Genomic DNA, 21,875 nt, shown 5'->3' on the forward strand with positions numbered 1-21,875 from the left:
TAATTTGAAGTTAAATTTCACTCCATTTTTACTTTTCCAATGCTTATCTGCTCTTATGACTCATCATTTTATAGATTGTGAAGGTCAGAATAAAAAGATTAGTCACAGGCACAAAAATCAAAATACATAAAAGTCCCAGTAAAAGCAAGGATAAAAAAAGTTAAGTAACTTCTGCTGTTGGCCAGATTTCTGTTTCATTTCTACCACTTTGCTGATGTAAAGCTACTACTCAAGACACTGAATATTTTTGTTGTATAAAAGCAATAATAGGATACTCTATATGAAGATGCTAGTATCAAGACAGTTTTTGTCTGATACTGGGGACTTTCAGACCCTAGCAGAACAGCATGTGGAATTTCATTTATTGTGTTTAAATGTCATAATTTTTATGAAAAGAAAATGGCTTTGAGTCAGATGGCTTTGAAGGCTGTCTGATTCTGCTATGTGTGACTTGAACTTAAAATTACATATTTATAACAAATTCTCCACTGTGTTTCAGAAACTATTCTGTGAGGGACAGCATCTTCATCCACACCAGAAGAAAGTTCATGGAGAGATAATCACAAGAGCAACATCATCTCTCACGTGGGGCTGAAGACATCTTTGCAAAAACACTTCCTTGGAGATGTAAATAATTAGGTATGCATCCCTGCTACCAGTAGTCACTTTTCCAGAGCTTCAAATACATATTTAAAAGAACATTATTTGGAATCAAAATTTCCACAAATGACAGTGTGTATAAGCATGATCATATTTTCTGGCTTGTGCATAAATATGAATTTATGAATTGTAGATTTTCTTCTGGTTTTGCAGTAGCAGGAGAAAAAACATCTTTCCCCCTCCTTTCTAGACCTAGCTGAATTGTGTGTTGTTTTCAAAGAATTTTCCAAACTTGTTGCAGCTGCTACTCCACAGGCTGATTTTACAGGGAATCCCCTTGCCTTGGCAAACCATAAATCTATTATTTTGCCATTCAAGGCTTTACTTGCCAACATGTAACAGTGTCCTTCTCCCAGTTCAACTCAGTGGGAAAACCACTCTGATTTTTACAAGCTGTGACAAGTTAGCTCAGTATGTCAAGTCAGATGCTTATTTCTGGCTAGTGTGCCCATGACTGCTCCTTCACAGCCAGCTTACCACATTTCTAACGCATCTCATTGTTTAGAATTTAGATATATAAATATCTCTTTATGCTTTTCTTTCTTTTGGCTTTGCATTTCTTGATTCATATTACGGACACCTTGGATGTCACAAGTCCCTTTTCTCACTTTTAGTCAGATTTGGTTGAAATCTATGCTGTGTTCAAGTGTAAAATCTCTCTGAAATTAATCTTCTCTACTGGAAACTATTCCTTTGGCTACAGGAAAACTTGGATTAGCCAACACACTCTGCTGTCTGCCTGTATAGGGACTGAAATAAAATGTAAAATATATCAGATGAGAAGGGAGGCAACTGTTCCACCATAGCGAGCATGACAGTGTGTCTGTGTTTGAAAGTCGCTAGACAGTAATTTCAATGAATTCTATACAGTTCCAGATATGAAAAGAGATATTGATGATTTCCTCCTATGGCACACAGCCACGGGCAATAAAAATTGTGACTTCAGCAACAGTTTTGAGAAGGGGGAAGTTGAGGACAGCAGACTTTTGGGCTCACTGCTATCTGGGCTTTCGCCATCTAGCCGGGGTTGGATCCAGTCCAACTGGAATCCAGCACAAGCATGAGCTAGACTGGTGGGCATAGTGCCCAGATGTCCTGAGTGAACTCTAAAATGTTTGACAGAGACACATGCTCTTTATCCGATCTGATGGCACAGAAAGACTTTACAGTGAATAGAGTGGCTGCCAGTTGCTGGACTCTAGAATTGAAGTCTCAGGTAAATGGAACATTAAACAGAAGACCAAAATCCGTGTCATAGCAATAGATCTGCACATGGTGACTCACTTGCATTTTCTTTGCATTTGAGCTCTTTTGCTAGCAGGTGGATGCTTTCCCTCGCAGATCCTGTGAATCTGGATAATTCTGAATTTTGGATGTAGATTAAAAAAACCTATCATACTACTTCTATCCAAAATTGAGAAACAGCATAGGGACACATCTAAGTGAATAGGGGTTGTCAGGGATTGGAATGGGCTGAGCAGAGAAGTGGTGGCATCACCATCCTTGGCACTGTTTAAAAAATGGGTGAATATGGCACTTTGTGACATGGTTTAGTGGTGGACTTGACAGTTCTATGTCAATGGTTGGAACTGATGATCTGAGAGTCTTTTGCAACCTAAAATATTGTATGGTTCTTGGAAAATGTGCATGTCTTCTATAACATATGTAAGTTAAAGCTAGCTTGGACTAGTGAGTTTAATCAGCTGTAACCACAAACAAATTGCCATCTGACTTTTTTTTGTCAAATCTAATAGAATTTGAGGATATGCACAAAAACAGTTGGTGATCAAGTCTGAATAATTATCAGTTTTTACATCAGTTTCATCTTTGTTAAAGGTACAAATATTTTGTAGACATGATTTTATGAAGTAAAAGAAAAAACAACCAAGAGCTGGCCCACATCTCTGAAAAATATGTATTCTGGTTACCTATAATACTTTTAAGGAAGACCTCTATTTGTGCTGTAACATGACCTAGCTGGTGAGGAACTGTCCAATTCAAGTTGTGCTTTAGTGAGACAAGAGAAATGTCCATTTTAACTGCACATCATTAATGGTTCTTTCAGACTATGAAAGAATGAACAGATGGGACAAAATAGTTATTATTTATTAATTATTAATGCTTACTAACATGTATACTCTGAAAACAACTTGATTTCTGAATGCAGCTCATTAGTTAGAGCAAGTTGCCAGTTTCCTGCCCAACAGGCATCTGTGGATAGATTTTCATTATTTCTGTGAAAAAAGATGAGTTTATTTGCCTGGCAGGGTTGGAAGTGCGAGGAGGGATGGGGAATTCCACTGAAAGGTATACTGACAGCACTTTTTAACATTTCAGCCAAGGTCAAATATGCTTACTTCCAACCTTAGATGGATTTTGCTGTCTAATCTTGCAAGGGGTTTTGATGACCTTTGAGCATGTCATTTCCTTGCCTGTGAACATTCTTCTGACAAATTACTAACCCTCAAGTAGGGAAGGTCTGTGAATATGTGAACAGACTTTCACAGCATTTGAACTTTGCTTCATCCATGAGTACTTGTTGCTTTATCTCAGGTTTTTTATTTGTTGGAGGGAATGTGAACCCTACATGACACAAACTGTGATTTTTGAAGGTAATAAGAGACCCTTATTTATGAGAATTGACAAGTGAGAGATTTCTGGGACAATTTGTTGAAGAACTGTAGATATTAACAGCTGAGAGGCAAAAGCTTATTACAAAATGTAACTGGTTATTGTTGAGCATGAAGATCCAGGAGAACATATTTTTAGAATTCCTTGGTCTAGGTGGACACTCAGTAACAATACTTCCTCCTGCTCTCCACCACCTTCCTGATAGCATAGATCTGTAGAACTAGAGGAATTTCAAGAGGTCCCTGCTTTTGCCAAGAACCGATCAGTGTCACTGGTGGCAATTCAAGCTGTGTTTCACCAGCTTCCATGACAAAGATACAGAATGAACTGCCTGTATGTTCTTTTATGAAGTTGAGTTTCATTACTAAACTACACCTCTTTTCTTGTCACCAGCTGATATGGTGATTAATATTTTTTGTTTTCTGTGAAGATTGGAATAAACCCTATCTACCTTGTGCATGTTGGGACACTCCTTCTTCCTCTAACCCTGTAGCCCCTTTGCATCAAGGGTCTGCATTTACTGGTCATCCACATATTTCTAATGAAGAAAATTGAGATAATTTGATGGCTTTGTTTATGAAAGCAATGGAATTGAAAGAATCTTTATCAAGAACCCAGTCATATGTGATTAGTCCAAATACTTAGTATCTGAGTTTCTTAAAAAGTGCAGAGCAAAGTTGTAGTGGTTGCCAGGGATACAGTGATGGCTCTGAATTTTCAAATGATCTCTTAGACTGACATTCCTCTGAATGAAAACAGCGACTGCATGTGATTCCTGTAAGCCTGTCTGGATTCCTTTGACATTATTGCTTTAAAAATAGGTATACTAGTGTATGCAATGCATAAAAAATGAAATCTGGCTTTTACAATGGCATGTGTAGCAGGAACTGTTCTGCATGGATGCTCCATCAGCTGAATTGGCTGATACATCTCATCATGTTCATGGAAACAGTGCTACTTTCTCTGACTACATCTGGCCATAAAGTATCTTCTATTTACAAGTCGTATGTAAGATTTTTACAAGCTTCAATTGCAACATTCTTTCTATAACAAACCACAAGGAAAACAAATGCTGCCACATGTTTGTGTCTCCCTGAAGCTGATGAATATTTGAGCTGCTGTGGCCCTATGGGCACTTTCTGAGGATGGTGATCCAGCTGGCTCAAAACTAACCAGGGAGCAGGAAAAGAGTTCATCTCTGCCTGATTCTACTCAATGAACCAGGTTAATTTCCTTCTGTAGCTGCTCTTGCCACATAAAGGAGTGACTGGAAAAACGTAGCTGGGGGTAGAAGAAAAGGAGCGAGACTCCAGCAATCTGCTCTGAAATTGGTTTCGGCTGCTGTGAAACTGCTGCAATGGCTTTTCAAGTTCTTTTAAATGATTTGGCAGTTTCAGTCTTGAGATATTTAGCAATGAAATGATTGATTGTGTACTCTTTTTTTCTTTCTTTCTATCTCTGCAATTTCTGAGCTAATATCTCTTCATCAGAAATAGTCTTAAAGGTCCTCAGTTCTATACCTTTTGTCTCAAGCTGAAGTCCCAGGCATATTTTGACAGTTTGCCCATCCACTTTTATTTGAAAACCTGATTATATTTGAAGAACTCAGGCATATCCACACAATCTGCTTGGAGAAAATATGACCATATGTCAAATATAAACGATATTCTTTTTAACAATAAATTCTATTAATTTCTGTACTTTCTAACAACCTTGTCTGAAAGAGGTAATCAGTTGCCTTTCTCTTGCTGAAAACTTTTATGCTTGGAGGAAAAATTTAGCCTTTTAAAATCCTACAGTTTACTGGTGTTGCAATAGCACTGCTTTCTTGGCTTCTTCCCTCTAAGCATATATTAAATTGTAATGTCATCTATTAATATAAATAAGGCATCACCAACCACAGCAGCAGCAGATACCCTAAATTTCACTGATCACATGGAGAAAATTTTACAGCTACCAAACATTGACCATTGTTATCAGAGAAGGAGCAGTGCAGTCTTCCTGTCTGTGCTTTGTTAGTCCCATGTCCCTTGAGCAATAACTCATGGACTTGAGTAAATTAAGCTGATGGCAAATATATTCTTTCCATTAATAGCTTACACACATCTTCTCAAGCAGCCACTCTTCAGTGTGTGAGTCATTTCAAAATCAGAGTTATTGGTGCCATTTCCAACTTTTTTTTGATTGTTTCTTTGTTGCTTACCATAATGCACTTGGAAGCTTTGCATAATGCAAATGCATTATGCAAATGCATAATGTACTCTCAAGCAAACACTTGAGAGTCATTGTGTAAGTCCTGTAAATCCCAAGTATCTCATGGTGGTCATGCAGGAATACTTTGTTTACTCTGTGTTCTGTTCTAAGGTCTGCATAAAAAATTGGGGAAGTGCTTTTGAGTCTCCTTGATCTTTCAGTCTAAATAACTGCTATAGTTTGGTTGAAAATTTTTGCATCTCATTTCCCTTCTGTGGCTCACACATCCCTTAGGGTCCTACAAGTCTTGTGTCAGCCTTGATTAATGGAGATGTTTGAGATCAAAACATAGAAAGGTTGGACATGCAGCAAGTAAAAATGAACTGTTGTGCTTATTTTACTGGGCTCAGCTCAGTTGTGCTAACCTAGAGAGAGCTGGCAGGGTGGTGGGACTGAGGGATGAGAGCCTTTTAGCAGCTGCTGGCCACACACTCTGCCCCTTGGATTTGATTTGGCTTGCATTGTTGCCCAAGCACAGGGAAATGTGGGAAGCAAAACAAGACCCCAAATGCAGAGTTATGCATAAAATGTATGTATGTGCTTGAGTGTGTCTCTGTGGATACACCCAAACACACAGTTAAGCATTTTCCTAAAGTTTTAACCACTTCATGATTTGGAGATGTTTATATTAACTTAAAACAAATGTATTTACTCCTTTTAGGACATGAATAGCTCTGTGCAAAAAGCTGATCCTTTGAGATCAGTGACAAAGGAGCATCAAGAAGAGAAAACATCTAACTGCTGCATTGCTAGAAGCACAGCACCAGCTGGCAGGAGGACTCTTCATCAGGGAAGACTGACACCTTTTGAAACAGACAAAGTAAGCCATCAGCAAGGTCTATTTAAACTGCTTTTATTTCCTTTATATTGTATTGTTTAGAATCTGTACTGGGATCCTGATCCTCACATGGCTGTTGCTTGGCCCTCTTTCCCTGGAACTGCATATTTTTTTGTCAGTAATTATTTAAGAGGCTGTTCATACATTGAGCTATTTAGACACCTGCAGGGAGAGTGTGAGTGTATGCTTTGAAACCTGCCCCCATTGTCCCAGAACAAGTTCAGGGGTGATCACATGCACCAAGAATTGGGGCACTGCATGGGCCAGTGGTTCCCAGTGAGGCCAGGGGCTTGGAGAACCAGGGTCAGCTAATGGAGTCCAGCAGGGCTCTGCCTTTCCCACAGCCTGGGAGGAGGGCAGGCTGGGTGAGGAAGGAAGGGCTAGACCAAAATCCCAATTGTCAAAGCCCATAGTGATGAGACAGACATGGAGTAATGACAGGAAGTCATCCCATGGGTCAGGGTTGGGATTTGGATTAGCCAGGTGTGTGGCCAGGCACAGACATTACTGCAGTGCAATCCACCTTGGGCAAATGAAGCACAGCTCCCAAGAGAAGGGATGGAGGAACTGGGGGGGACTTGGCCCTGTCTGAGGCTTCTTCCAGCTCTTCCATCCTCCCTTATTTCTCTGCAACAGTCTGAACCAAGCTTAGATACCTGTACAATATCCACACACAGACAGCTAAGCTCCTAGGAAGGAGCTAAAAGTGTATAGCATGCTCTTGCCACATCACTGATAGCTCCCATGCTGAAGTGAAGCATGACCTCTAAGCCAGGACCTCTCCATTTTTCTTCAGGTTGTACATCAGCTCTCTCCTACTGGAAGAGAAGAAGATATAGTGGTAGGAAGTCACCTGGAGCTCTCTCACATCTGAGTGGTTGTTTTAAGGAGCCCAGCTCACCTTCCTGTGTAAAAGCTAAGTGTGACAGTGTTCACAGGGGTCTTAGGCTGAGGATCTGACTCCATGTTTCAGAAGGCTTGATTTATTATTTTATGATATATATTATATTAAAACTATACTAAAAGAATAAAAAAAAGGATTTCATCAGAAGGCTAGCTAATAGAAAAAGAAGGAATGAATAACAAAGTCTTGTGTCTTGGACAGAGAGTCTGAGCCAGCTGACTGTGATTGGCCATTAATTACAAACAACCACTTGAGACCAATCACAGATGCACCTGTTTCATTCCATAGCAGATAATCATTGTTTACATTGTGTTCCTGAGGCCTCTCAGCTTCCCAGGAGAAAAAATCCTAAGAAAAGGATTTTTCAGAAAATATCATGGCTACAGGTAAGATCTGTGGAAACCTCCTGCCTGCTTAAAGTGGTCTGCAAATGACTTGGAGAAACTGGTCCCCAGCTCTTGACTCATAGAGAATGTGAGCCACTGAAACACATCTATGATTCTTAGAAGTATTGTCAAATTCATATTTTGCAAGAGAGAGAAAGCAGATTGTGCTGCCACCTACTTACTGAGTTTCTTGTCCCAGAGGTTCAGGAGGTGGGACTATGAATGTAGACTGCATTTCATTTTGGTCCAGGACAAAGCACCTTTGGGAGGATGGACAAGCTGTTAGCAAACATTATCAGTGCAAGTCGCAATATATTGCAAGATTCTGAGAGCTAACATCTTTGAAAAGTCTTTCTGAGATATGTATGGAAATGTTATTCAGCAATTTTCATGTGCTTTTAATGACCCTTTTTGCTTTGATTTTTCTTACAGGGACACTTTGGCCCATTTCATATAGCTTAGAAGACATCTTCCTCTCAACTACAGGAAAGACACAGCTTTGCACCCTGCAAGAACAATGAAGAAACAGAGGTATTTCACCATGTAACTCTATAAAATAGAGTTACAGTGAGTCTGTGGTATTAGTTTTCATAAAGAGCATGCTAACTCCCATTCATTTGGCAACAATACTCTCCTGGCTTTATTTTTTTGCCTTTACTCCTTATATAAGTGCAGTCTTAAAAACAATATTGCAATGGCTTCAAATAATAGGCTGGATTCCTTTGTCAATATAGTTCTGCACAGCTGTTGAACATTAATAGATTTATGTTGTTAGTTAGCATTTTAATTTTGTCTCAGGAAGGAGAAGAAGCTCTTAAAAAGACAGGAAAATTGCTAAGAGCTCAGAATAAAGTGGCTTTTGTGACCCCACATTAGAGAAATGGCATAACTGCTAATGAAAACAAAGTATGTACAGACAGTCTTCCTGCTTTTCTGGATGACGAAATAAAGGTTTGAGCTACTTAAAATTGCAGTTCTTACATGAGCAGCAATTGTGTTCTTTCCATCTGTGAGGAGAAATAAAGCACACTAAAAAAAAGAAAGTATTCTGTTCCCACTTCCTGTGCTATGCAGCAGACACAGCTTTAGAGATGGATCTGGCAATTTTAAGCACGGTGTTTATAGTTATTTAGTGAAACATATCATTGCCCTGTGGGGAGCAGTTCTCCCTATTCCTTCAGATCCCGTAATTCAAAATTCACCACATCTTTAAACTGTAATTAACATCAGCTCGTAACTGCCCTGGACGCGGTGTGCCAGATGTCATTTGACTTTAGGCTCCTTACACTGCCAGACTGCAAAGAGCATTTATGGTAATGGTAAACTGGAATTGTAGGATCCAGAATAGCCCTTAGTTACAGAGATAGCACCACCTCACAGCTAAGAGCCATGTAATTTGTTTTGGAAGAGTGACTCTAGCTAATACAAATACCTTTCTTTGTATATCAGTAACCCAACATCCAGAGATAGTTCTGCTCTCTGTTCTTGTGTTTATTCTCTCCATTTTGTACAGCAGAATTTTGTCAGAATGCACTTTTATCACCTCATTTTTGGACTTCCGCCTTGCTATCTTTTGCTTTGCAAGTGGAAGAAAACTGGAATTAATGTGCAACATTTCTAGTTACAAATAAAATATAAAAATTCATTGCAAATACAAGGTAATACCAAAAAGAAGGGAATCTTTCCTCTGTGTGTGAAAGTAAATACATTTTTTTACACCATTGTTTTAAGTTAGTGAACATGTTTTTAAAACATTTCTGTTTATGTAACACTGACCTTGAGGTTTTCATAATACAACCTCCAAAATCAATATTATCTAGAAGGTCAAAGTTACATCAATAAAGGAGAAAGCATGGGGAAGAGGTGCAGGAAAAAACAGAGAATCATGATAGAAAGGTAAGAGAAAATAGCTTTTTTTTTTTTGTTGGGAGATATTCCCTTTTTTGTGAAAATTCTGATTAGATTGGAACAGTATGACAAAGCTGTAGTGTATCTTCTGGTTGCCTTCTTCTTTGAAATCTTACCAAAAGAGTTATACCATGGTATTTGATATATCCTGAACAGAAACATCTGCTACAGTATCATCAGGAAAAATGATTAACCAGAGGCTATGCTGGGTAGGAAATCTTCTCTGACTAGTGCCCTTTTTGTAGAAGAGCATATTAATGACATTATTGCCTGCTGTCGATAAGAAGTGTCAAGCAAATATTAGGTCTATGCATGCAGCCAAAATTAATTCTGTAATACTGAAGGTCTATACAGGACTACTTGGAAATAAATGGTTCTTAACCTACCACATCAGCAATCTGCGTTAATTCATCAAGTTCAGTCATTTTGATTCAAACAGTCCAGAACCAGGCATCTCTCAAGTGATCTGTGTACCTGTGTGGAAGATGTACAAGCATATATGAAATGAGTCTGGTCAATAATTCACTAATGTTGGTCAAGAAGAAACCTGACTGTTTTCCCTTTTGCCACAGGGCTGTGCACCTTGTTGTGCTTAATGTTAAAACAAAGTGGTGGGGTGAGAACTTGGAACATGTGCTACAAGTAAGTTCATCTTATGAAAAGAAAATTTCTTTTGTCCTCTTTTACACACAAAGGAGGCAAAAATAATGCCTGTTCTGCAGAGATAACCTTCAAAATACAAAGATGTAGCATGACTTCCTTCAAGATCCAATTTAATTGGAAGGCAGTGAGTGCAGTGCTGCTCATTTCCTTTGACTTCATCTGCATTGGATGCTCTGTGTGTCTGAAGGTAGAAGAGGACCTTTCTGATGGACACCTAATCCTCACTTTCCACGACAGTACTAAAAAGGAGATTGGTGCTGATGAAAGCATGACAGTGATCAGCTTTTCCAATGGAGATGTAAAGAAGATCATGCCAGGTCAGAGGGTGCTGGGTAACTTTTCATTTTCTTTATGGAAAATAAAATGATTAACTGATTTTCCAGCAAGGTTCTATAATTTATCTATATCTATCAATTCTGAGAGTAACTGATGAGGAAGGGTGTTGGTTTAACAACCCTGAGCAGTGAAACTGCGTCATCAAAAAGACAGATGTGGAAAGGCATGAAGGTAACAGTCAAATGAAAAAATAGGTAGGTAGTCAAGCAGGAGACTGAACAAAGGCAAGGGGCATGGGCAGGCAGCCATCTGAAGCAAGGACTGGTTTTTATACATTTTCATACATCATTTGTAGAGTAGGTAGCATGGAGGTTTCTTCCATGTGGGCATTATGTAAATAAAAATAGCTAATAACAATGTGGGCCAAAGTGGAAATTAGTGAGGCCTTTGCAGCACTGGGATTTTTAAAAATTAATAGTTCATGGATGAGAGCATAGAGGTCGGAAGATGACTTCCATGTGCACACTGTTCTCCTGCACTTTACAGAGGTGAAAGTGGCATCATCTGGACACAGCCATGAGGGTAAATCAGAGGAAAGAGCAGCAATGTGAACATAGCTACTTTTATGGATGACAGATGCAGAATATGACCTTGAAATGACTTTTTAAAGATGGCTTACTTTTGAGCACATTGTTATGGTTGAATCTGCTTATGCAAATATTGTGAATATGCTGCTATCATCTCACTCTCCTTCCAGATTTATTACTATGCAGATGCACAGACAACTCACACTGCTTATCCAGATGGCCTGGAGGTGCTGCAGTTCCCTAATAATCAGATAGGTATGCAAGACCTCACTATGTGAATTGTACGTGCAGATTTATTTCTATTATGAAAGTGTAGTTTGAATTCTGACTCCAGCAGATTGGATGTTTTCTTGCCATTTCACTCTGTCTTTTGCATTTCACTTTCAGCATATTCCATCACTTCACTTCTCAGTTTCCTCCTACAAAGCAAATGTAATAATGAAATGTAAATGTAGTTCTTCCAATTCTGATTATCTGATTATGCAATTCTTTAATTTTTTTTACCAGTATTGTAAATATAATTTACATCCTCACTGCAATGTCAAAAAAAAAAAAAATCCTGACCTAGCTTTGTGTAAGGCAACCTGAAAGAACACTAGACAGACTTTTACATCATCTTCCGTACAGAAAAACATCATCCCCATGGCACACAAGAAATTGTGTTCCCAGATCACACAGTGAAATGCCTCTGCAGTGATGGACTGAAGGAAACTTCTTTCCCAGATGGCACAGTGGTAAAAGCAGAAAAGTAAGTCCTGTGTAACTAACAGGGATCACACTTTGGACACAGGTACAACAAGACTGACATTTAGAATTGTGGCTGGATTTTGAATAGCTGGGAAATTTCCAGATGAAGGGGGAAAGGATTTGTGAGATAACCCTTGTTATCTAACAAGGGTTTTGCAAGAATGCAGCACTGAAAATTCACTTCCACCTTGAATAATAGGTGACAATTCACCACTGGCAAAATGACTGTGAAAAATTCCTCATTTAATTCCATGTAACTTTACACTGGTTAGAGTAGCTGGGAGATCACCAGTTGTCAGTGTCAGCAATGTGGGTACTAAAGGACTCAGGATGAGTGCTCCTGAGCTCTATTCCCAGGTGTTTGGCTCCCCCTCTAACATTGGGCAAGGACTGAGATTATCTCAGTTGGTTACAACATGGTGCTGCTCTTAAAACCAAGGCTGTGGGCTTGATCTCTGAAAGGTATCACTTAAGGGATTCACTTAAGAATTGGACTTGAAGGTCCTTTTGGGTCTCTTCCTAGTCACATTCTGTGAAGCTGTATTGTCTCTCTATTCCTCCATGCAAAATGAGAAAAACAGCTTTGGGACTCTTACAAATCTCTTCTGAGGAGGAGGAAGGATCCTGCTGTAAAATGGATTTTCTGCCTGCAAAATGTCTTGAGATCCCTGCACGAAGTCATGTAAAATTTGGATCTCACCATCCATTAGCTATTATTTTACATATTGAAGTCTTTTTGTGAGACCAGGTTTCTAATGCCATTCCATGTAAACCCTGAGGTTTTCCACCTGACATTATTTTCCTATTTCATTGAGTTGTGTTAGACAGCTCTGTGAGACAGGTTAATAAAAACAGTGTTTTCTCATCACTTCATTCATTGCTACTTCTTCCAGGAACAGAGATAAACTAGTGGTATTCAGCGATGGCCAAAGGGAGAGTCACACTGCACAGTTCAGCAAGAGGGAGTACCTGGATGGCACCGTGAAAACTCTGTTCTGCAACAGCAGACAGGAAACCAAGTACTCCACTGGATGACTCCAAATCACAGATGAGGAGGGTAATCTCATCCTAGATAAGAGGTGATTCCTCCCTGCAGAGGGCTGCACTGCACCTATGTAGCTTAAGGCATACTCTTGGCAGGTCAGAACTGTTAGGAAGATCTGACTTGTGAAAATGAATGGATGGATCCATAGAGCTGAGATTACTTTGGCTCACAACTGGTGCTTGGATTGGAATAACATTACCTGAATGAAATGGAGACTGAAGGAGAGGCAGTCATGCCCTCTTTGTGTATTCAACATTAAAACAAATGCCCACAGTATTTCTCACCAAAGGGTTTCTTTCATGGTACTGATCACACTTTTTCTAGTTTTTCTGCAATTTGTTGTGAAAGTGACTACAATGAATAACTATGTTGTAAAAAGCCCAAATATACAGTATTTGTATGACCCCAAATATATTCAGTGCTGCCTTATGCTGACCTGTCACAGACATCTTTTGTGAAAAATCCTTTCTTGGGATTTTTCTCCCTTCTGAGAAGCTGTGGCCTCAGCAACAAAATGTAAACAATGGTTATCTGCTGCTGTGGAATGTAACAGGAGGATCTGTGATTGGTCTCCTGTGGATTTTTGGACTTACTGACCTCTCACGGCAGAGCGGGGTCTCGCTCTCTGCCAGGACACAGATCTTTGTTATTCATTCTTTTCTATTCTTAGCTTAGCTAGCCTTCTGAGAACATTCCTTCTATTTCTTTTTAGTATAGTTATAATGTAGTATATATATCATAAAATAATAAATCAAGCCTTCTGATCATGGACCAACATTCTCGCCTCTCTCTTCGTCTGCAACCCTTGTGACCACCGTCACACTGACCAAAATAAATCTACATGAGGTATTTATTTCCTGAGTTAATCATCAAAAATTGTGTGGAAATGATTAATGTTTTCTGTTTGTTTGTATTCTTTGGAGCAAAATTTTCCAGCATGTATCAAGGCTTACCACGAGCTGGACATTAGACCAAAACCTGAGCAGGAGTGGAGAGAACAGTCACAGCTCTGGATGCTCCTTCCAACCAAAGTTATTAAAAAATTATATGATCATAATCTAAAAACTCTGCCTCATACATTTGAAAATAAAATGTAACATTTATTGCATCCTAGTGATTATTCTGGATCAAAGATCTGGATCTTCTGAATCCTTCTTCTTCCTCCAACAGTCTTTTGTCTGTGTTGCTTTGTCTTTGAAATAACCTTTTCCACAACTGTTTTTATTGTTCCCGTAGTGCAAAAATATTTCTGGTCAGTGAATCTCTCCATCTGTAAGGTTCTTTGGATGGCACTTGATACTTAGAGGGATTAATAATTTATCAGATGCTGCTTTCAACTGCCTTCCCCATAGACTGCCTGTGAGAAAGCCATAGAATAGTTTGGGTTGGAAAGGACCTTAAAGATCATCCAGTTCCAACTCCCCCTGCCATGGGCAGGGTCACTTTCCACTAGATCAGGTTGTTCAAAGTCCCATCCAACCTGGCCTCCAACACTTCCAGTGAAGTGAATTTTTCCAAGTCACTGAAACTCTTCTTTTGTAGAGCTCAGCTCATTACCTGCCCACTGACTGAGATATCTTATTATCTCCTTAGGCTCTTCAAATTCCTGTAGTAATAAACATGCTCCCATAGCATCTGCTTTAGCCTTTTCTCACACCTAAGTGCAAAAATGGCAACGTTATCAAATTGCTCCCTCTTTTCTGTTTTCAGAGGCACAGACAATCAACAAATCACCAGTAAAATTGCAGAGCATCTTTCAAAGAAAGCACAAGAATCATTGCTGATATTGATCATACACATACTTCAGTTTATCAATTTAATTATGAAGCTGTGATCAGTTTGATATCAGCTGGTGTAATGATAAAATTGTATTGTTTTTCCTTAACTGCTTCATAGCACTTCTGCTTTCAACTACTGAAACAGTTACTATATTTTATTTGTTTTGTAAAATAAAACTCTAAAATCAAAACAAAACATCATTCCTTTCCATGTGTTTCACTAAGAATTTCAGTTTATTCTACCATATGCTGACAAAAACAGATCTATGTTGATTTTTTTCCTTAGTTAAGCATCATAAAAAAGAATGTTGCTGGTGTTTTCAGTTTGGTTGAGAAACTAGATATGATACCAATGTTCTATGAAGAACCATTGTTTTTATTTCCAAGAATTCCTCTAACAAAAGATCCCTGTTTTCTAGTTAAAATGCTGACATTCTTTTTGTTTCTGTAGTAAACCAGAAAACAGATTTTGCTCACATCTTTTAGCCATAAATCACTGTTTACTATTCAATAACCTGCTACTGAATGCTTGAATCCTGTGGATACGTAATCCCTCTTAATTGTAAACTAAATAAGGAACAATTTTGTTATCATGCTGCTTGCTCCTTGCTTCATTCATTTAGCACTCTTGACTCTACTCGCAGGAAACATTTTGGAATAATTTGGCCCTGCACGATGTGTGACACATGGGGGATATGTGCAAGGCAGTCCCTAGAGCTGGGCACAAGGGTGACCCTACTGAAGATTTTGAGCACTTTTGGCCAACCTGTGTCCGACCATTGTTTTACCAACACACGCTTTTTTCAGGTGTTATTTTATAGCATAATAATAAATGGATTTTTGACATAAAGGGCACACATTGGTTTGGAAACAAGGAGGCAGCAAATTCACCCGCATGAATGATAATCTCTGTCAGGTATGTTATAGCTGAGAGTCCTTCACAGATGAGTTCTGACACATCCCACTTGGTTTTTCACAGGCTGATTCTCACACTGTCTCTCCTCCACCTTCCACTTGCCTCAGTTAACCAGAAGCATGGCTGTACCATTTATAGCTCATAGGTGTAGGAACAAAAATAACCCAAGAATAATCCAAGTTACGTGTGACTGCATATAGTGCTTAAACTGCAGCAACACACATAGCTACTTCTCGATGTTTTTTTGTCCTGGAGGATTTACAATGAAATTTTCATGAATCCTTCAAGGAGATGGAACACATTTGGTAATTACCACTTTTGTCTTTTCACAGGTTTTCCTGGCATTAGCAAAAACACGCTACAGCCAGTATTTGGCCTCAGTTTTTTTCATATTTAGAATGTGGTGTCACTTGTGAACAGAGCTAGTTCCAGTCAGACAGCCAGGGGGGTGGGCCTCTGGTCCTTATCAGAGGAAATATCTGTGTGGTTAGTTCAGAGTTGCAGAAGTCAGGTGTAGATAACTGTGGTAGTGTGTTGTTAAGTTTCTTGTGTTATTCCCCCAATTTATGTATTGTTCTCCCCTATTATGTGTAAAATGGTTTCGTTCCCCCAGTTTTTCCCGCCACTGCTAGCCTGTCAGCTAAGTTGCTATAGCAACTGCTATTCATAGTTGCCGATATATAATTGCTTCTCCCCTGGTTTCCCTTATAAGTGAAAGTTGTTTCCTCCCTGTCCAGTCAATCACTCCCTTCCTCCTCCCAGGTTTCGAGAACCTTCTCCTCTCTGGAGATGGTGGTTGGCTGGGGTCCCAGGACACCTCCTTTACCTTTTGATTATTGGTCTCCATGGAGTGTCAGTTCTGTGAAGTTCATCCCCTCACCTTTCCTGATTGGCTCTGTCTGTACCCACCCCCTTGCTTTATAATCCTGTTTTCACCCCCTATGAAAAAAAAACTTTTTCCCGGATGGTTTCCCGGTGTTTGGATGTGGCATCACCGTCAATAAACCGATGTTTAACCCCCGGGAAATGGTCAGTTCCGTTCCTCTCATATACCAGCGAGGTACGCCAGTCCGCAGCCAGCACAGCCCGAGGCCATCAGGCTCCGAAGGGTGCTGGCCAGGAATTGCAGAGGGGCATCGGCCTTTCGCCCTCAGCTAGTCGGATTCTAAACTTCGGGCCACATACGATCCCCTCCGCAGATAACCACCAAGTTGGGCAGACTTGCATGGAGAATGCTCAGCCTCCAGGGATTTGTTTATTTTTAGCTTCACCTTTTGCGTGGAAGAGTATTTTTGGCATGCTATATTTTTCTAGGAAGTCAGTGTTTTTCTTGGAAGTGCTCTGGTATTTTTCTTAGTTAGGACAGCCACCTTAGGAATCCATCCTCTTGCAGCCTGCAGGGCAGGTTGTGGAGAAGAAGCAGAAGTACATTTGGCCACTTTCTCATAAGCAAGTAAGCCAGGCACTCTCACCAGCTTTGCTCCAAGGCACATGCCTTCTGCCAGCCTTCATCCCAACTATTTGGTTTGGCCTGGAAGTGTCAATCTGCTTGTAGTTCAGCAATACTGTGGAAAAGTTTTCTTCTCACAGCATCATCCATGGAACAGCCTAAAAACAAGGCTGTATTTTGGTTGAGTTCTGAAAGCCAGGGTTTGAATCAGCTTCAAGATATCTCTTGTATCATGGTCACCTGCCTTCACTTCCATCTTACTTTAAGGTGACTTTCTGTGCACTGCTGCATTACTGGTACACGATACTAACTCAGTATGTTACCCTGCTCTGAGCAAATTCTCTTGGCTAAGGTCATAAAGCCCAATGCAAAACCAACAGTGGACAGTAGGAAAATGTCTATTGATTCCATCTTTTCCTTCTCTGACATGCGCTGATTTAACTCTCTGATAATCTTCTGCTATTCCACTGATGAGCTCCTCCCCAATTCCTGAGGAACAGGACACCTTCTTGTCTTGTCACTTCCCTCACAAAGCAATAATGTTCCTTAGAAATACACATGGATTCTAAATGAAATATTACTTCCCACTGTACAATGGTAATGAGTGATGGACCCCACCTATTTTTATGAGTAGGAAATGCATTTTGAGTTACATTGCACAGAGCAATTGTCATACAGACAGTTCATGAAATGTACTCCTCCCTACCCAGCTAGTTCAACATACACAAGACTCAAACTAAAGAACTGTCCAACTGGCTGGTGGCGTAGAGGAAAAATGCCAATGGATATGCACATTTTTTGTCTCCGTTTTATTTTTGTGGTGAAACCCTACAGTGTAATTGATCCTGAAGATTCGGCTCCATATTTGCGGCAGAGTGTTTGTTGGATGAGAGAAGAGTGTTTGATCTGAAGACCATTCTGATAAAACATTAACATATCAACCCTCACCTTCTCTCAGAAAGTAGCAAGCAGAAAAATACAAAGTGAATGGTCTGTATACTAGACAAGACCCTTTCATATCCTGTTATTTTAGTGGTATCTTTGCTTTTTCTTTTCAGATTGAGTTTTAGACTCCAGAATGAATAACCTCCATCTTCCAAACAACTACAGGAAAAAAGGGGAAAAGTTACACCTGGATATACTGCCTTGAGCAACGTGCAGTTGAGTTGAGAAAGGACACTTTTCTGTGGAAAAAGCCCTTTTAATGGAATAGAAAATTTTTTTCCCAGAGAACAAATGTAATCTTTTGATAGCTTTAATTTAACTTTCATTTTCTTGTTTTGAAAATGTCAGAATATCCTCTTTTCATTTTTAAGAGACAATGGTTCAAGAAGACTTTTTAAAATGCCAATTTAGTTTTAAAACTAAAAGCCCAAATGTGAAATGAAATGCTTTGCCACTGTTAAAATGTAAATGAACATAATTCAAAAGTTTCACAAGTCACAGAATAGTTCAGGATTCTCATCACTTTATTTGAATGTGCAAAAAAAATTTAAAAATCTTTCAGGAAGGAAAAACATTTCTCTATCCACTCTCACATTTGTGGTTCTCTCTTATGATGTGCCTATGTCGTAGCTGTCCAATGCATAGAGAAGTGTCCAGGAGCTTTTTCAGGAACTCTGGGAAGCAGGACAGTGGGGTTAGAAATATATGACTACTTTACCACAGGACTTTCTTTCCTGTGGTTCCTTTGGCCTGTAGTGCAAAGTGGGTTTAAAATAGTCCTTTACATCTTACATTCTGTAGTGAGGGAATTGTTGCCTAAAAATAGAAGGGATTTGAAGCAAGCGTTAGTCCAGGGTGTGAGGAATAAGGCTCCTATTGGAAAGTGACTTAAGGTATCATTAATGGCTGAGACTGTGGCCAAAATTTAAACTTCTGTAAACAATGACTTTCCATATAGCAAAATAATATGTAATTCTATATTCCAATATTAATATGTATAGGAATATATTTAGTGATGTTTTACAATTAGACCTGCAGTAACCTTCCATCTCGAGTTTAAACTGGTGTTGGAAGGGAGGCAGCAAGATCTAAACTGCACTGGGATTATTCCTGAGAATCCCCTTATAGATAAGAGACAGTCTGAAGTTGAATTGTCCTTAGTGAGAGCTTTCCTTGAGTGAGGGGTTTATAGGCAACAGGAGGTAAACGTGATAAACAGTTACTGAAGTATGGTCATGATTTAATAGGACTTACATGAAACACCATGAAGGAGAAAGTAGCCTTGCTGTGTCAGTTGCAGTCAGTCATTCTTTTCAGCCCCAGAAATTCGGGGGCTTGCTGCTGAGCTTGCATACAATCCTAACGTGATGATCCCTGAAAATTATGGTTATTTTTGCTCTCACTGTCTTTCCTGGGAATTCTTTGCTTTGTCTGCTGCTGTTTATTAAACAGCATTATGTCATATACTAAGAAAAAACAGAGTAACAAACAACAAGCAACCAGAGAACAAAAGAGACAAACACCCCAAAAACTCAACCATACCAAACTAAACAAGATTTACAGTGGCTGGTTCAAATCTTGGGGCAAACATTATTAAATTAAGAAAAAAATATGTAGTTGGACGCAGTCAACTACATAAGCAGGTAAGAATTTGGATGAGTCACCTTACAGACTGCAGTTAGCTTTGTCTTTTCTGCAGTGCTCGACAATGCTATTAGCAGTGGTTCTGCTATGGAACGTGCAGTCAGTTTGTGGTAAACTGTGTCATCACAGTCTCCACTAGGTAATCATAAATTAAGCTGTTGATAATGTCTGAACAATGAAGCTTTCTTTGGTGGTTTGTTCATATCAGATTATATTAATGAACTTCTTTCATACTTCTGACATTCAGGGAATGAAATTAAACTTCAACATTCAGGGAATGCCAGCTTACAGGAAATTGGCTCACCAAACCTAGATATAACAAATGTCTGCTTCAATTTCCCAGATAATTGGATGCCAAGAAAAGAAAACAAACCACTTTAACTAAGAAAGAACACCTATCCACTTTTGTTAAAGTTGTATGACATATAAGCAGAAGCTCTTGAAGTGCAATTATGAAGCACTGACTCTAGGATTAAGCATTGGTCTAAATGAATGAAGATAAATTTCACTCACTTCACTATGTTTAAATGTGTGCCCAGATGAACCCTCATCTTTTCACCAGCCTTCATTCCCAATGGGTTCTGTGTTCAGCCCATTCCTTAATTACTTGTAAACCCACCTGTAGGTTTGCAGACATTCTTCCACAGTGCAGAAACTACCACAAGCTTCTTGTCATGTGCCCGAGTTTAACACCCACATACTGCTGCTGCCTGCCAGCACCCAGAAGCAGAGAGCTTGGAATCACAGAACCAGAATGATTCTGGTTCTGTGATCAGGTTGGAAGGAACCCTAAAGACCATTCAGTTCCAACCCCTCTGCCATAGGCAGGGACACCTCCCGCTTGCTCAAGTTGCTCAACGCCACATCCAACCTGGCCTTCACCACGAGGAGAGCAGGATGCCACTCTCTGTGACACCATGGAACACAGAGCATTCAGTAGATAAGCATCAACAGGATTATTATCCATTGCCTGACGCTGAGCTCTGGAGGGTTTCAGGCACATGACTGGGGAGAGATTCATCAGGCTACCCTGTCAAACCCCAAAGCTAGCATCCTTTGAGGCAGCTACACCTGCTCCTGTTAACCTCACACACTCAGAGTCAGACTGATAGAAGTTATTGTTTCACTGCAAAATGAACACCGTTGTTGGGGGTGAGGTAAGAGCTTGTCTGGCAGTGGAACATGTGGTGAAGCAGGATGAGTCTGCCTGCACCCTGCTACTGGTTGAGGCCTCAGCACAGACTGACCTGTGCTGTTTGCTGCCTGATAGACTGAAACAGGGCTTGTGGAGACTTTCTTAGCCATGAGAGAGCAGATGTCTTATGCCACAGCAACCTCAACTATCATTTATTTTCTTGCATTTCAGTGAATATATGTTGTTAGCTGAATTTCTGCCTAAATATTTTTTATCTATACTATGCAGCAAAATCCCTACAGCCTTTACAATAAAAGAAACCATATCAGTTTTATAACTGTGTATTGGCCATGCATAACAACATAAGTGGAAATTTTCCTGTAAGTCATGTCCAAGACTGATGGGCACCTTTATATTCATCTTGTTCCAGGCAAAGGCATGTCCATTACATTGCTGCCTGTAGCTGCAGCTTTCATTCCCAAGGTAACAGAGTTTTCCCCATGGTCCCTGTGCAATGGAAGAGCTGTCATTCAGGAAATTACTACATAACTCCTGTGAAAAAATCAAGAGTGAAAACCAGCTCCTTAAACCAGAGGCCACAATGTCCTATCTCCTGTGCTGATTCAATGTCAGTGATACTGAGGTTCTTAACAAGGTCAGCACACCGTTTTCCTGCTTCTCTGTCCCAAAATTTTATTGCTGAGCGTGGCTTATGTGGCATCACTCTGTCTCAGCCGTCCTGGTTTTTCCACCTCCCAACTTCTTGGGCACCTGCAACCTACTCACTGAGGGGGAAGAGTGGAGAAAAAGAGAAAACCTGCTTGTTCAGTAAACACTACTCAGTAATAGCCAAAACACTGGTGTGTTATCAACACTGTTTTAGTTATAAAAATCTGAAACATAGCACCATATGGGCTGCCACAAAGAAAATTAACTCCATCCCAGCCAGACTCAGAGACTCAGTACAGAAGTAAAAAGAGAAATTACATTAAAAAAAAAAAAAAAAAAAAAAAACCACTGTATAGTGTCTAGGTGGGAGTCATCTTTTTGTTCTGAGGTTGTATATGATCTCATGTAGCAGGATCCTGGTTTCTGTGTTGGGTTACAAA

The 21,875-nt window shown here is 39.7% G+C and overlaps 1 pseudogene; it reads left to right on the forward strand.

Annotated features, from left to right (window-relative positions):
• The window catches only part of LOC141728641 (uncharacterized), a 42,530-nt pseudogene extending 29,498 nt beyond the window's left edge, over positions 1 to 13,032 (forward strand).
• The last annotated feature ends 8,843 nt before the right edge of the window (positions 13,033 to 21,875 follow it).

The sequence above is a fragment of the Zonotrichia albicollis genome, chromosome 3, assembly GCF_047830755.1.
Source record: "Zonotrichia albicollis isolate bZonAlb1 chromosome 3, bZonAlb1.hap1, whole genome shotgun sequence".
Classification (NCBI taxonomy): Eukaryota; Metazoa; Chordata; class Aves; order Passeriformes; family Passerellidae; genus Zonotrichia; species Zonotrichia albicollis.